This window comes from Triticum dicoccoides, chromosome 5A (assembly GCF_002162155.2).
Source record: "Triticum dicoccoides isolate Atlit2015 ecotype Zavitan chromosome 5A, WEW_v2.0, whole genome shotgun sequence".
Classification (NCBI taxonomy): Eukaryota; Viridiplantae; Streptophyta; class Magnoliopsida; order Poales; family Poaceae; genus Triticum; species Triticum dicoccoides.
In genome coordinates, this window is record NC_041388.1 from 480,971,098 (window position 1) to 480,987,744 (window position 16,647).

The 16,647-nt window shown below is 40.8% G+C and overlaps 1 long non-coding RNA gene across 1 annotated transcript; it reads left to right on the forward strand.

Moving 5' to 3' along the window:
* Nucleotides 1-14,451: 14,451 nt before the first annotated feature.
* On the forward strand, nucleotides 14,452-16,209 carry LOC119302340. Its single transcript, XR_005147474.1, has 3 exons — nucleotides 14,452-14,789; nucleotides 15,026-15,146; nucleotides 16,151-16,209. It is a non-coding gene; the product is annotated as an uncharacterized LOC119302340 (long non-coding RNA).
* Nucleotides 16,210-16,647: the final 438 nt, after the last annotated feature.

Here is a 16,647-nt window from a genome sequence, read left to right on the forward strand (position 1 = left end):
AACCATTATTCTCGGATTTAAATGAGTAGCCATCTCGAATTAAACGAGATCCCGATACAATGTTCATGCTCAAAGCTGGCACTAAATAACAATTATTAAGGTTTAAAACTAATCCCGAAGGTAGATATAGAGGTAGCGTGCCTACGGCGATCACATTGACCTTGGAACCATTCCCAACGCGCATCGTCACCTCGTCCTTTGCCAGTTTCCGCTTATTCCGCGGCCCCTGCTTTGAGTTACAAATGTGAGCAACTGCACCGGTATCAAATACCCAGGAGCTACTACGGACACTAGTAAGGTACACATCAATTACATGTATATCACATATACCTTTTGTTTTGCCGGCCTTCTTGTCTGCTAAGTATTTGGGACAATTCCGCTTCCAGTGACCATTTCCCTTGCAATAAAAGCACTCAGTCTCGGGCTTGGGTCCATTCTTTGGCTTCTTCCCAGCAGCTTGCTTGCCGGGCGCGGCAACTTCCTTGCCGTCCTTCTTGAAGTTCTTTTTACCCTTGCCCTTCTTGAACTTAGTGGTTTTATTTACCATCAACACTTGATGTTCCTTCTTGACTTCTACCTCTGCTGATTTCAGCATAGCAAATACTTCAGGAATGGTCTTTTCCATCCCCTGCATATTGAAGTTCATCACAAAGCTCTTGTAGCTTGGTGGAAGTGACTGGAGGATTCTGTCAATGACCGCATCATCCGGGAGATTAACTCCCAGCTGAGTCAAGCGGTTATGCAACCCAGACATAGTGAGTATGTGTTCACTGACAGAACTGTTTTCCTCCATCTTACAGCTGAAGAACTTGTCGGAGACTTGATATCTCTCGACTCGGGCATGAGCTTGGAAAACCATTTTCAGCTCTTCGAACATCTCATATGCTCCGTGTCTCTCAAAACGCTTTTGGAGCCCCGGCTCTAAACTGTAAAGCATGCCGCACTGAACGAGGGAGTAGTCATCGGTACGTGCCTGCCAAGCGTTCATAACATCTTGTTCTGCAGGGAGAACGGGTGCGTCACCAAGCGGTGCTTGTAGGACATAATCTTTCTTGGCAGCTATGAGGATGATCCTCAGGTTTCGGACCCAGTCCGTATAGTTGCTGCCATCATCTTTCAGCTTGGTTTTCTCTAGGAACGCGTTGAAGTTGAGGACTACGTTGGCCATTTGATCTACAAGACATATTGTAAATGTTTTAGACTAAGTTCATGATAATTAAGTTCATCTAATCAAATTATTGAATGAACTCCCACTTAGATAGACATCCCTCTTTTAGTCATCTAAGCATAACATGATCCGAGTCAACTAGGCCGTGTCCGATCATCACGTGAGACGGACTAGTCAACATCGGTGAACATCTTCATGTTCATCGTATCTTCTATACGACTCATGCTCGACCTTTCGGTCTTCTGTGTTCCGAGGCCATGTTTGTACATGCTAGGCTCGTCAAGTCAACCTAAGTGTTTGCATGTGTAAATCTGTCTTACACTCGTTGTATGTGAACGTCTGAATAAAACACCCGATCATCATGTGGTGTTTTGAAACAGCGAACTGTCGCAACGGTGCACAGTTAGGGGGAACACTTCTTGAAATTAGTATGAGGGATCATCTTATTTACTACCGTCGTTCTAAGTAAACAAGATGCAAAACATGATAAACATCACATGCAATCAAATAATAAACGTGACATGATATGGCCAATATCACATAGCTCCTTTGATCTCCATCTTGGGGCTCCATGATCATCCTGTCACCGGCTTGACACCATGATCTCCATCATCATGATCTCCATCATCGTGTCTAAATGAAGTTGCTCGCCAACTATTACTTCTACTACTATGGCTAACGCGTTTAGCAATAAAGTAAAGTAATTTACATGGCGTTTCTCAATGACACGCAGGTCATACAAAAATAAAGACAACTCCTATGGCTCCTGCCGGTTGTCATACTCATCGACATGCAAGTCGTGATTCCTATTATAATAGCATGAACATCTCATACATCACATATAGATCATTCATCATTCATCACAACTTTGGCCATATCATATCACAAACCACTTGCTGCAAAAACAAGTTAGACGTCCTCTAATTGTTGTTGCAAGTTTTACGTGGCTGAATTAGGGTTCTAGCAAGAACGTCTTCTTACCTACGTTAAAGCCACAACGTGATTTGTCAACTTCTATTTACCCTTCATAAGGACCCTGTTCATCGAATCCGCTCCAACTAAAGTGGGAGAGACAAACACCCGCCAGCCACCTTATGCAACTAGTGCATGTTAGTCGGTGGAACTGGTCTCACGTAAGCGTACGTGTAAGGTTGGTCCGGGCCGCTTCATCCCACAATACCGCTGAAGCAAGATAAGACTAGTAGCGGCAAGAAAGTTGACAAATCTACGCCCACAACAACTTGTGTTCTACTCGCGCAAGAAGAACTACGCATAGACCTAGCTCATGATGCCACTGTTGGAGAACGTTGCAGAAAACAAAAATTTTCCTACTCGTTTCACCAAGATCCATCTAGGAGTTCATCTAGCAACGAGTCATCGGATGCATCTACATACCTTTGTAGATCGCGAGCGGAAGCGTTCAAAGAACGGGGATGATGTAGTCGAACACGACGTGATCCAAATCACCGATGACCAAGCGCCGAACGGACGGCACCTCCGCGTTCAACACACGTAGGGGACGGGAGACGTCTCCTCCTTCTTGATCCAGCAAGGGGAAGGAGAGGTTGATGAAGATCCAGCAGCACGACGGCGTGGTGGTGGATGCAGGGCGTCACAGTAGCAGGGCTTCGCCTATACTACGAGAGAGAGACGTAACGGGGAGAGAGGGAGGCGCCAAGGCTGAGGTGTCAAGTCCCTCCTCTCCCCCACTATATATAGGAGGGCCAAGGGGGGGGGTGCGCCAGCCTAGGAGATCCAATCTCCTAGGTGCGGCAGCCAAGGGGAGGTTTCCCTTCCCCCCAAGGCACCTAGAGGTGCCTTCCACCATTGGGACTCTTCCCTTAAGTGGAACCCTAGGCGCATGGGCTTTTGGGGCTGGTGTCCTTGGCCCATCTAGGCCAAGGCGCACCCCCTACAGCCCATGTGGCCCCCCGGGACAGGTGGCCCCACCCGGTGGGCCCCCGGGACCCCTCCGGTGGTCCCGGTACAATACCGATAATCCCGAAACTTGTCCCGATGGCCGAAACAGCACTTCCTATATATAATTCTTTACCTCCAGACCATTCTGGAACTCCCCGTGACGTTCGGGATCTCATCCGGGACTCCGAACAACATTCGGGTTACTGCATATACATATCTTCACAACCCTAGCGTCACCGAACCTTAAGTGTGTAGACCCTACGGGTTCGGGAGACAAGCAGACATGACCGAGACGACTCTCCGGTCAATAACCAATAGCGGGATCTGGATACCCATGTTGGCTCCCACATGCTCCACGATGATCTCATCGGATGAACCACGATGTCGAGGATTCAATCAACCCCGTATGCAATTCCCTTTGTCAATCGATATGTTACTTGCCCGAGATTCGATCGTCGGTATCCCAATACCTCGTTCAATCTCGTTACCGGCAAGTCACTTTACTCGTACCGTAATGCATGATCCCGTGACCAGACACTTGGTCACTTTGAGCTCATTATGATGATGCATTACCGAGTGGGCCCAGTGATACCTCTCCGTCATACGGAGTGACAAATCCCAGTCTTGATCCATGTCAACCCAACAGACACTTTCGGAGATACCCGTAGTATACCTTTATAGTCACCCAGTTGCGTTGTGACGTTTGGTACACCCAAAGCAATCCTATGGTATCCGGGAGTTACACGATCTCATGGTCTAAGGAAAAGATACTTGACATTGGAAAACTCTAGCAAACGAACTATAAGATCTTGTGCTATGTTTAGGATTGGGTCTTGTCCATCACATCATTCTCCTAATGATGTGATCTCGTTATCAATGACATCCAATGTCCATAGTCAGGAAACCATGACTATCTGTTGATTAACGAGCTAGTCAACTAGAGGCTTACTAGGGACATGTTGGTGTCTATTATTCACACATGTATTACGATTTCCGGATAACACAATTATAGCATGAATAAAGACAATTATCATGAACAAGGAAATATAATAATAATGCTTTTATTATTGCCTCTAGGGCATATTTCCAACAGCGGCCGCTTTCTTGTATCACGGCTGGAGGTGGCACCTGATGGAGGTGCTGGTGCAGTGGAAGTAGAGGATGCACGTGGTGTCCATGATGAAGATCGACCTGCAAAAAAGTTAGTTTGCGCCAATGCCTGTCGATCCTGCACTTCACATTCAGCTTTACAAGCAAGATGAAATAAACGAGTGATATTAGTATACTCCTTATACTCTAAAATGGTATGAATCTCTCTATTTAATCCCCCCATAAAACATGCAAGCATAGATTCATTCTCCTCAACAATACCACATCTAATCATGCTAGTTTGTAATTCCTGATAATATTCTTCTACAGAATTTTTTCCTTGTCTTAAGACTTGCAATTTTTGAAGTAATTCACGTTGATAATATGATGGAACCCAACGAGTACACATAGCAGTTTTCAAAGCAGCCCAAGTAGTTCGAATAGGATATAATCTACAATTTTCAGACCACCAAACACATGCAAAACTAGTGAAAGCACAAACAGCAGCAAGAACACGTCTCTCCTCAGGATATTGTAAACATGTAAAACATTGTTTAGTTTCTAACCAAGTAAGATATATATCAGGAACATATCTACCCTCTAATGGTGGAATATTCAACTTCAGTTTAGGAAAAAGGTCATGATCTCGTACCTCATGTGGTGGTGCATCCCTACCGTTGCGATGATATACCTAAGGATGACCTGGTGGTGGTTGTGCTGGTGGTTGCATGTAGTTCTGATTTTGATCAACCTCATCCTCATAATGGTCCTCCACCTCTGCAGTAGCAGCAGGAGCTACAGAAGCATCAACAGCGGCACCAAAAATTTTCCAGGGTCAATTTGAACGCGTTGTGCTCATCCCACTTGATTTGGAAGGCGACGTTGTTGTTGTTGTTGTAGAGGTGCGTTAGGTGCAGCCGGTGGTGGTGGTGGTGGAATACGCGCGAGCAATTCATTAAAATTGTTATCGAGCTTTCTTTCGAACGTCTTCTCCATGCCATCTATCTTCTCAATGGCATCTTCAAATCTGTTTAGCACATCTTGCACCTGTCCACTCATCATTTGCTGAAATTTATCATGCAACTCCTTATTCGTCATGTTCTCCCAGTCAGTCTCGTCGGCTTGTGATCCTGCCATGGTTAGCAGCAATAGAAACACACAAGAATTTGATCCTACAGATTACTAACAAGAGGTGGTGGTGGGTGTCACAAATCCGTCAAGCAAATATCAAATTCTTACTAGTTCTTACCCAGCAGCAGGCGGTGATCGGCAACCATCATAGTCAAACCTCTCAAAGCTTGGATAGAGCGATTGCCAGGGAGAGTCAAACACACGACGTAGATGTATGTGGAGCTGGGAAGGCTTATAATATGGTAGCAAAAAGGGCCAGCAATAATCAATTCAGAGATGCAAAGTTGAATAAATGCTCAACGACGGTACTGTGCTGGTCCTAGGCTAGACCGTGCTAGAGACGCGAGCCTAGAACACTAACAAAATCACGGCGCTGCACGTAAACAAGGGAAAAGCACACTCTGGAAAAAAAATCGCTCTATTTTTTGGCGCTCCTCTTTTTTTGTGCTCCTCTTTTTTGCGAAAAATTACTATAATGGCGAGTGTCTCAAAACTCGTCCCTCGTCAAACTGACAGGACGGGCACGGAATTTTTTTGACTTTTTTTTCGAAAATTAGGGCAGCGACGACAAAAAATGCGACAAAAAATCACTATGATGGCACGTGGCTCAAAAGACTCAGAAAAGCCTAAAAATAGGATAGGGAAAAAAATATTTTTGCCCGTGAAAATTTTGGCATAAAAACTGCCCGGGGGTCTCCAGACTCGTTTTTTTCTTTCCGAAACCTACTCAGGCAAGGAAACATGAATCGGAAATTAGACGGATCTCGAAAACAAACCTAATATGAAAGGAACTCGGATTGGTGGTGGATATATGGTGGTAGGATATGGCAGTGGTGGTGGTATATGGATACGGATTGGTGGTGGTATATGGATACGGATTGGTGATGATATATGGAGACGGATCGGTGGTGGATAAGCGGTGGTGGTAGATGGCAGGGGCGATGATGATGGTGCGGTGGCGGCGTGACAACTTATGACCAGAACTCGAAACTCTAAAAGACTAGACTCTAAGACCAACAACTAGACACGACGATGCAACCGCAAATTCAACAAAGCAAAATACTGAAAAGACTATGCAAAGGCTCAGACTGGTTCAGATATGATGAACTAACCCTAATTTTTTTTGGCTTTTTCATGGACTGTAGGTATGAAGAACAGACTCGATCTAAACTACGAAAAACAGTAAAATCTCACCGAGCAACCTGGAAATCTGATACCACTTGATAGAGGCGAAGGTGTCCCGATGTTCCGATGAGATAGATATCGTTTTCTGTGGGACTCAACTTTGACGATCCGACTACAAATGTGCGAAGACATCGCGCCTTAGCAATCGCTAAATCAACTTCCGAGGGTTATTGACCACGCCGGAGCACGATCAACCTGACCACGAGGGTCTATTTACTGCGAGCAAACGAAGAACAAGCAAGAAACTGAGATTGCAATCTGGATATTGCAAATAAAAGAGGAAAGCTTTATTATGAAGGTGGGGTTCTGTGATGTCTTGGTCTGATCGTTGGACACAAATGAAGTACGCGAAGTTGCAGCTATGGCGAACTTTTAATCTAAACAAAACCCAAAGTCTAAATGACACCCTAAGGGCAGTATATATGGAGGAAGAGGGGGGGGATTTCGTGGCCCTTGGATGAGGGGTCTGAAACCAACCCTAACTCTTGTTTCCCCACACATATGGACTCTAAAAACAGCCTATACTTAAGTATTTCGAAAGTACATGGGCCTGGCCCAATAATAAGGTGACGCAGCACCTAGAATAGCCTTTGGACGAAATTTATGAAGTTGCATCTTGTATATTTCGTCCAAGGCTTCATGCACTCCTTATGGTGGCTTCAAAGTCCTGAAATCATCACTTGTAACTCCGTTCTTGATCCCCTTGCGCATGCCATCATCTCCATGCTTGGTCTTGCTCCAGTGTTCATCCCTCTTATCCATGCCAGGCCCTTCATTTGTAAGCAAAACAAATGTATCCAATTTAGGCAGCATCATATTCTCATGAACATTAGAATCATTACTAAGAAACAAAAGTACCTCATAATTTAATTGGCGTGCGCGAGCTCTAGTAATTGGTCCAGTATGTATAGCAGTAGGGGTTGTGAGTGTAACAATGGTATTGATGTCCTCATCCTCCTTATTTTCATGATTCTGGGGTGTTCCAGAAGGACTCTTTTATGTGTTCCTCTGGTGTCAAAGTTTGGATAATATTACTTTCAACATTAATGGGCGTACCTGAGATGTAATGTTTTATTCGTTGCCCGTTAACAACCTTCGGGTTAGTACCTTCGGCATTATTTATTTTGATAGCTCCAGAATGATAAACCTCCTCGATGACATAGGGGCCTTCCCATTTTGAGAGGAGTTTTCCTGCAAAGAATATGAAATGAGAGTTGTACAAAAGAACATATTCTTCAACTTTAAACTCACGCTTTTGAATTCTTTTAACATGCCATCTTTTAACCTTTTCTTTAAACAACTTAGCATTTTCATAAGCTTGGGTTCTCCATTCATCTAAAGAGATAATATCAAATAACCTCTTTTCACCAGCAAGTTTGAAATCATAGTTGAGTTCTTTGATTGCCCAATATGCTTTATGTTCTAACTCTAGAGGCAAATGACAAGCTTTTCCATAAACCATTTTATAAGGAGATGTACCCATAGGATTTTTGTATGTTGTTCTATAAGCCCAAAGTGCATCATCTAATTTCTTAGACCAATTCTTTCGGGACCTATTGCCAGTCTTTTGCAAAATTATCTTTATTTCTCTATTGCTAAGTTCAACTTGACCACTAGACTGAGGATGATAAGGTGATGCAATTCTATGGTTAACGTCATAGTTGGCAAGCATTTTACGGAAAGCACCATGAATAAAGTGTGAACCACCATCAGTCATTAAATATCTAGGGACTCCAAACCTTGGGAAAATAACTTCCTTAAGCATTTTAATAGATGTGTTATGATCAACACTAATGGTTGGAATAGCTTCTACCCACTTAGTAACATAATCAATATCAACCAGAATATGTGTATACCCATTAGAGGAAGGGAAAGGTCCCATGTAATCAAATCCCCAAACATCAAATGGTTCAACAACAAGTGAATAATTCATAGGCATTTCTTGACGCCTACCGATATTACCTATTCTTCGGCATTCATCACAAGATAATACGAACTTACGGGCATCCTTGAAGAGAGTAGGCCAATAAAATCCAAATTGCAATACCTTGTGACCAGTTCTATCTCCAGCATGATGCCCTCCATAAGCTTCGGAGTGACATTTCCGTAGGATTTGTCCCTGTTCATGCTCAGGTACACAACATCTAATAATACCACCTACACCTTCCTTATAAAGATGTGGGTCAACCCAAAAGTAATGTCTTAAATCATAAAAGAATTTTTTTCTTTTGTTGGTATGTAAAGCTAGGTGGTAAATATTTAACAACAATGTAATTAGCATAGTTAGCATACCAAGAAGTGTTATGAGAAACATTTATTGCAGCTAACTATTCATCAAGAAAACTATCATCAATAGGTAGTGGGTTATCAGGCACATTTTCAAGCCTAGACAAGTTATCAACTACGGGGTTCTCAGCTCCTTTTCTATCATTGATATGTAAATCAAATTCTTGTAGCAAGAGAATCTGTCGAATAAGTCTAGGTTTAGCATCTTTATTTTCCATAAGATATTTAATAGCAGCATGATCGATGTGAACAATTACTTTTGAATCAACAATGTAAGGCCTAAATTTATCACAAGCAAACACCACTGCTAAGAATTATTTTTCAATAGTAGCATAATTTCGTTGAGCACTGTCTAGAGTTTTACTAGCATAATGAATAACATTCGGTTTGTTATCAACTCTTTGTCCTAGAACAGCACCAACAACATAATCACTAGCATCACACATAATTTCAAAAGGCAAGTTTCAATCAGGTGGTTGAACAATAGGTGCAGCAATTAAGTCTTTCTTGAGTGTTTCAAAGGCTTCTAAACAATCATCATCAAAAACAAAAGGAATGTCCTTTTGCAAAAGATTCGTAGGAGGCCTAGGAATTTTAGAAAAAGTCTTTGATAAATCTCCTATAGAAACCAACATGACCTGGGAAACTACGTATACCTTTGACATCTTTAGGACATGGCATTTTCTCAATTGCATCAACCTTAGCTTTGTACACTTCAATGCATCTTTCAGAAATTTGATGGCCCAAGACAATACCTTCATTAATCATAAAGTGGCACTTCTCCCAAATTTAAGACAAGATTTGTTTGTTCACATCTCTGCAAAACTCGATTAAGATTGCTTGAACAATCATTAAAAGACTTCCCATAAACAGAGAACTCATCCATGAAAACTTCAGCAATCTTTTCACGAAAGTCAGAGAATATAGCAGTCATACACCTTTGAAAGATAGCAGGTGCATTGCATAAACCGAAAGGCATACGTCTATAAGCATAAGTTCCATAGGGACAAGTAAAAGTGTTTTTTTCTTGATCAGGTTGAGAAACAAGTATTTGTGAAAAACCAGAATATCCATCAAGGAAGCAAAAATGTGTGTGCTTAGATAATATTTCTAGCATTTGATCAATAAAAGGCAGAGGGTAATGACCTTTTCTAGTTGCTTTGTTTAATTTTCCAAAATCAATTACCATTCTATAACCTGGAACAATTCTTCGTGGAATAAGTTCATTCTTATCATCTATTATATATATATAAAGTGCTTTACAGATTTACGGACTAGCCAGATAAAAGATAAATAGGCTACAAATTACCACAAAAAATAGAAACATCTGACCATTCAATCAAATAGATAATTTTTTTAATAACCCTTAGATTAGATTTAACTTGAAAATTTTACCCACCATTGCCATTACAATGGAATAACACGTCATTTCCATGCCTCTTACCTTTCTTCCTTTAGAAAAGGGTAAAATATCCTACCGTCAAATCTGATAGACCATCCATTACTTCCCACGAACTCTCCTACCCCTTACTTACAACCACGCCATCACCAAAAAAACCTATCTAAACCCTAGATTGGTCGCACCATCATCTTCCGCGTTGCCTCAATATTCTAGCCCTACGTCCTTACTCCTCTCTGGTATGCAAAGAAAAGGAGGACAGATTGGCAGATATGGATGGAAGGCATAGGCCGACCCCTCCGACTCCGAGGTGGCTCCACATCAGCGCAACGGCCAAAGCCAAGGTAGGTACTTGATCGATTCTACCGGACCATCCAAGCCTATCCCTGGTCATTGCATGCATAGCCTTTTGTTTTTGCTATTCAACTCTTTTTTTGTTACCATAATTGTTCTATTCATCAATTAACAACACACATGGAAGTTGATATTTTATGCCAAAATATACATAAGCATCATCAAGTTGATTCTTTTGTCACATGCAATGTACATGAAAGGAGAATAACCACCAGACAATAAAATATTGGTTCCTGGCCATTAGTGTACATGGACATCTCAGTCAATTGAATTTTCCACCTAAGATTTTGATTATTGTGACTTTCTTAATCAAACTTTGAAATAGCTATTTCCCGTCAACATTCACAGTTGTCCCATAAGCATCTTCTAATCCCTTTGCACCTGCACAAACAAATCTTAGTGCTCAGATCAGGTAATTTTTATTATCTACATAGGAATAGTTATTTCGAGGTACCTAACAAATATCAAAATTATAATTGACCTCTTTGGCTCAAGGTCTGCATGACAGACATGGAGAAAACAAGCAATGTTCGCTTATGACACAATAAGCACTGTTTTCTTGATCTTAAAAATTGGTGGTTGTCACCTCCTTTTTATTATCTACGGCCTAATCCTTACCTTTGATTTCTTCCCAACTCTATTCATTTAGTAAATGGCTAATGCATTTCAAGTATCTTGATTGTCTGCTTATGAACTACATAATATAAGCCTATAAATTTTTATATAAAAACTGCATAATTAAAACGCATCTCACTTCGTGGTTACACCAGAACTGCTAGGAACTAACAACATTAAACCTTTTGGACTGCGGCTAAAGCATTCTGCATGCGATTTTGTCGGTCTCACTGTCAAAGTTCGCACCATGCACATATACAATTGAAGGGAAGAATAAATTAGGTCCTGCAACTGATAAACCATAGTCCATAGAACACCGTCAAGCAACCTTGGCTAAACTCTGAAACTCCTCTCCTACTAATGCGCCTCCCTGAAAGATTTGACACAAGTCCTTTAGAGAATTTCACTATAACTGAAGTTTTGGACTAGACCGGTTCTGAAAGTTTGAAGGATCAAACCATTACCCTCTATTATTCCAAGACTTGTGTCCACTCAGCCGACCACCAGCCCGGCTTAATTGTCTTCACAATCACACCAAACTTCAAACATAAGCGAGATTATGTTCTTTTGCTAGAGTAAGTTATTTATATTATGTAAGCAATTTTAAAGTTATGTATATAACTTTTTACATTACCTTTACATGGTGAAATTCTTCCAGTGGTGAGAAGACAGGGACCATTCTATGGATAAAACTTTTTGCAAGTATGGTTACTGGAGGTTTTGCACACACAAACGATCATCACTGTCGCTACAAAATTTATCAGATAAAAAAATGAAGTTCAGAGTTCTCCTCTTTGATTTTTTTTTGCATATGTTGCTCATCCTAATATTTAATTATGCAAATTTTATTGATATTACTTCTTCATTTCTCATATATACTTAAATTTATTTTAGTCTCAGAGAATTAAAGAAAGAGGCTTTTGTTTATAACAGCAATAGATGTGAAAAGGAGGCGTACTCAATTGAAGATGTAGATCCGTAACATGTCTGATCCACATAATCATTCCTGGAAATGAACACATCCTTATGATAGACCTGCACCTCTACTACTCAGATTTTCACTTTTTTGCTCCTAATATTCAATGAATGATTACAAACATGAGGACAAACACTTGGTAGAAACAACAAATAAATGAGATCAAAAATTTTGCTATCTAAAGAAGTGCTCAAACTATAATAAAGAAAGGAAAGAAGTTGCTAATAAATAAATAATACTATTTTTTAAAGGGGTCATGCTATTAACCTACTGACTAGCAGCATCCATGGACTATGACCGTTGGAATCTCCATTGTACAACAGGACTAAAATGCTAGGCCAGGATAGCAAAACTCGGTAGTGCTTTACACATATTCTGCTTCACCGCATCAAACATGGAGAGCCAGAACCGATTTCACTCAACTAATTATACATTATCAATTATGTACTTTAATGTACCATTATCCATTGTCTATTTGGGAATTTCTTACATAAGAGTGGTCCATGCAGTACAAACCAAAGGAATTGGTCAAACAGAAACAAAGATTTATTAAAAAGAGCATGCGCCGCTACTTGCATACATATGAAGTAGATGGGTGTTGGCTTGAACATTCGCTGGGTAGAGGACATCTCAATCATAGTGAACTAGATGGATGATACTGCCTTTTATGCATTACATATAATCATAAGTACATGAAAAAACAGTACACTATAGACTACCTTAAAAATAATAACTGACTTACCTAGGCTAACAAGATATGACACGACGGAGATGGTCAACTACTCCGCATAAGTATCGGAAAAATGCATCAACATTTGATGGACATAGTTCAGTAATACCAAACATCAGAGATGGTCAACTACTCCGCATAAGTACCGGAAAAATGCATCAACATTTGATGAAAATAGTTCAGAAATACCAAACATCGACACTCTAACATCTGATATTTGAAGCTTATTATATAGTACAACAATGTTGAGAGCATCAGATCATCGTTATATGCCACGTGTAGAATGCAATCAGACCTAATTTTACTACCCAGTTATTAAAATTAATTTGTCTTTGGAAATACTATTAAAACTACTAGTACAAATGCCCGTGCGTTTGCAACGGGCGATAAATTTAGCAATACTCAATCCTTTTTTTCATTCTGTAACACTTCTTATATTCAATTTTGACTAACGTAAGTAAACAGGTGTCCTTAAGTATCACTTTTTAGTAAAAGCCTACCTAACATCGTTCGTTAGGATATGTTCAGCTCTGCATGACGATAGGTAGCTAGGGGAATTCCAAAAATCCATTTTGGCTATAGTTAACACATGCTCCATGCGCGTCAAAAATAAATTTTACAAATATTTAAAAATAGAAAAAAATAGATGTGTTCATTGTCATACCCAAATGGTACATGAAAAATTTTAAGGGAAAAACTTAAGCATTTTGACCTGTATGAAAAAAGTCGAACGCCGAATGTTATACTTAATTTCAATGTTTTTCACCGATGAAGCAGTGCTATCCCATCAAACATGAAAATTGTCAAGCACACTTGCTGCGCTAATATGAAAATCTTCCAAAAATTTAGAACTTTTAAAATTTATATAATCTTACTTTGATATTACTGTTCAGGGAGCATATGCTCCAAGAGCGAAAAATCCGCATCCGGGGAATTACTCCTTTTCGAAAAAAATAAAAAAAGGAAAAAAATGGTTCGATGTGATATATACATTTGCTAGACCCACTTTGGTCGGCCCGGTCTGTTTCAATAGTGAGTGGAGAAAATAAAAAGGCCGAATTTGTCAGAGACGCTGGCCGTTGGGCGTTGCCAATGACTTTAGTCCCACCTCAGATATGGGAGGAGGCTAGGACCACCTTATAAGGAAGAGTTCCACACTCCCTCCAGGCTAGCCTTTTGGATGTGGTGGACTCTTTACTTATAGTGGTGTGTCCGATGCGCACCGGAAACGTCCGAACATATGCCGGAGGTCGGGAGCTGGGCCTGGGACGCTAACAATTGGTATCAGAGCTGGACCCTAGTCCGCCCTGTTTAGCGGGATGGGGTGTCAGAGACGCTGGCCGTTGGGCGTCGCCAATGACTTTAGTCCCACCTCGAATATGGGAGAGGGCTATGACCACCTTATAAGAAAGAGTACCGCGCTCCCTTCAGTCTAATCTTTTGAAATGTGATGGGCTATTTATTTGTAGTAATGTGTTCGATGCATATCGAAAACGTCTGAACATATGAACATATGACTGAGGTCGGGACCTGGGCCTGGGCCTGGGACGCTAACAGAACTGAATCCATCTGGCCGTTCCAGCCCACGAGCACTTCCTCGTGCACTACCGTCTCCTCACTTCCACATCACCAGGCGCAGCAGACCCGTCTAGGGCTCTCCCGCCGCCGTCCGACGCCGGGGCTCTCCGCCGCTGGGTTGTGGTGCTGTCGGCTTCGTTTCTCGATGGATAATAGCGCCGGCCTCCTCCTTCCAGATATCGTCATCCTGGCGGACCTGTCGTGTGCGTCGCCCGCTGCTTCACACACCAGCGCCGCCACCTTGCTGTCGTCCCGGCGAGCGTCTCGACAGCCGTCGGTTGCCTCTTCATTCTGCCTCCGCGCCTGGTTGCCCAACGCCTTCCCCTCCTTCCGTGACGTCGTCTCCAATATTGCAAAGGTAATGCGTGCCATTTCCACTCTTCTCTCTTCTGTTCCTCATTCTGATTGCAATGGAGATTAATTAATTACATCTTTGATCTCTTCTGTTCCTCATTCTGATTGCAATGGAGATTAATTAATTACATCTTTGATCTGGTTTAGTGTTTTAGAACCGATTTGATCGCAGTTTGTAGATTTAGTGGGAACCTCACCTCACTCTTTGATTGTTCAACTGTCTCTGCTCCAAATCTGCAGCCCATCTACTCCAAATGTCTGCTGAGCATCTTCTTCAGTTAGCCAAAATCAATCGCTTGGTCTAGTTCCAGTTTGTGCTTACTATCCAATACTAATTTCTAAGAGGCTACATCTCAAGCAGGTACACATTTCCCTGCCACCAATTTCTGCAGGCCCGTCTGCCTATGTGAAGCACACTAACTTCTTTTCATGATGTGCCTCTAAATAACGTTAATATGGTCACTATTTTTCCTTATTGACAATGTGGGATTTCATCTGTCGGCCTCCTTTGAACAACACTAAGTATTTAACTCAGAGTATTAATTCTTAAATCTGATACATTTGGTCCGTGTGGCATCTGAAAATTGGCAATCAAAGATGGACATAATTATCTTAACATGAGCATCCTTTTATTTTTTGTTCTTTCAATTTTGTTTGCTAAGTGGAGCAATGTTTAATGGTACTATGGTCTTCCCTAATTTCAAAACATGTATGGGAAAATGTGGTTTCCTTTGGTGAAAGGATGTTATGTGTTCATACAACGACCTCACACAAGATTAAATTTGTAGTTATTTTCATGAAAATACACAATTTTAACGATGCATACATAATAGGATGGACTGCGATTACATGAATATTTTCTTAGGTGAAAGGATGAAGTAGCATTTGGTACTATTTTCGATGTAGGTGTCTTACCTAAATTGAAAAAATTATCCGTGTGCAAAAATAGCTGCATAACCATATTATTTGGTACATATAGTGTATATATGCAGTCTTACTTCCTATACCATTTCCTAAAAAACACTAAGATATTCAGAGCCAACTAAAAAAGTTCGACTTGTAAATGTGACCAAATTTAGTTCAAATTTTCTCTTGAAAAATCGAAATAATATTCTATCATGATAAAACTTTAATATATTTCCTGCATATAGTAACTTTGTAAAATTCTAGCCCGTGCTTGTGTGGGATCTTAAGGTGCAGTGTTAATTTGTTTTTGCCCCCTCCACTTTTTTTCGGGCTTGGGACCGGCATTGGCAGTGTTAGGCCCCCCCTACCCCTATTAATAGTGAATCAACTTAAGCGCATGTGATTGGATGTAATTTTAATATTTGTTGGAGAATAATTAATATGTAAATATGAAAACAGGTCTGAAATAAAGTTGTGAAGAAGCCATCGTAATATCGTTTGTCGGGACCTACTTCAGGAACAAACTTTCATCTGACGAAAGAGTTTTTTTTTTGAAAAATCCGATGATAGAATTGTGATACATGGAATAGTCTTTATTTAATCATTTTTATTTTTTGTTGTTTAGAAAAACATGAATATTTATTTATCTTGAAAGGTGTTTTTTTTAATTTTCGAGAACTTCTTTAGATAATTTTAAGTATTTTTCAAAATATAATCATTTTTATGGAAGTGATATTTTACACTAAATCATATTTCTTTTGTAGTATTTGTTTTTTGCACTGTTTGGGCTTGGCCCAAGCAGAAGAGCTTGATCTACACACACAAACAACATTGTTACTCCTCAAAAGAAAAAAAAGACAACACGCACTGGAACTCTCTATAGTACGTACGAACTTATCTCCCTTCCCGTTCTCCCTTCCTACGGCTGGTCGTCGTTGCCGCCGTACCAGTGGTAC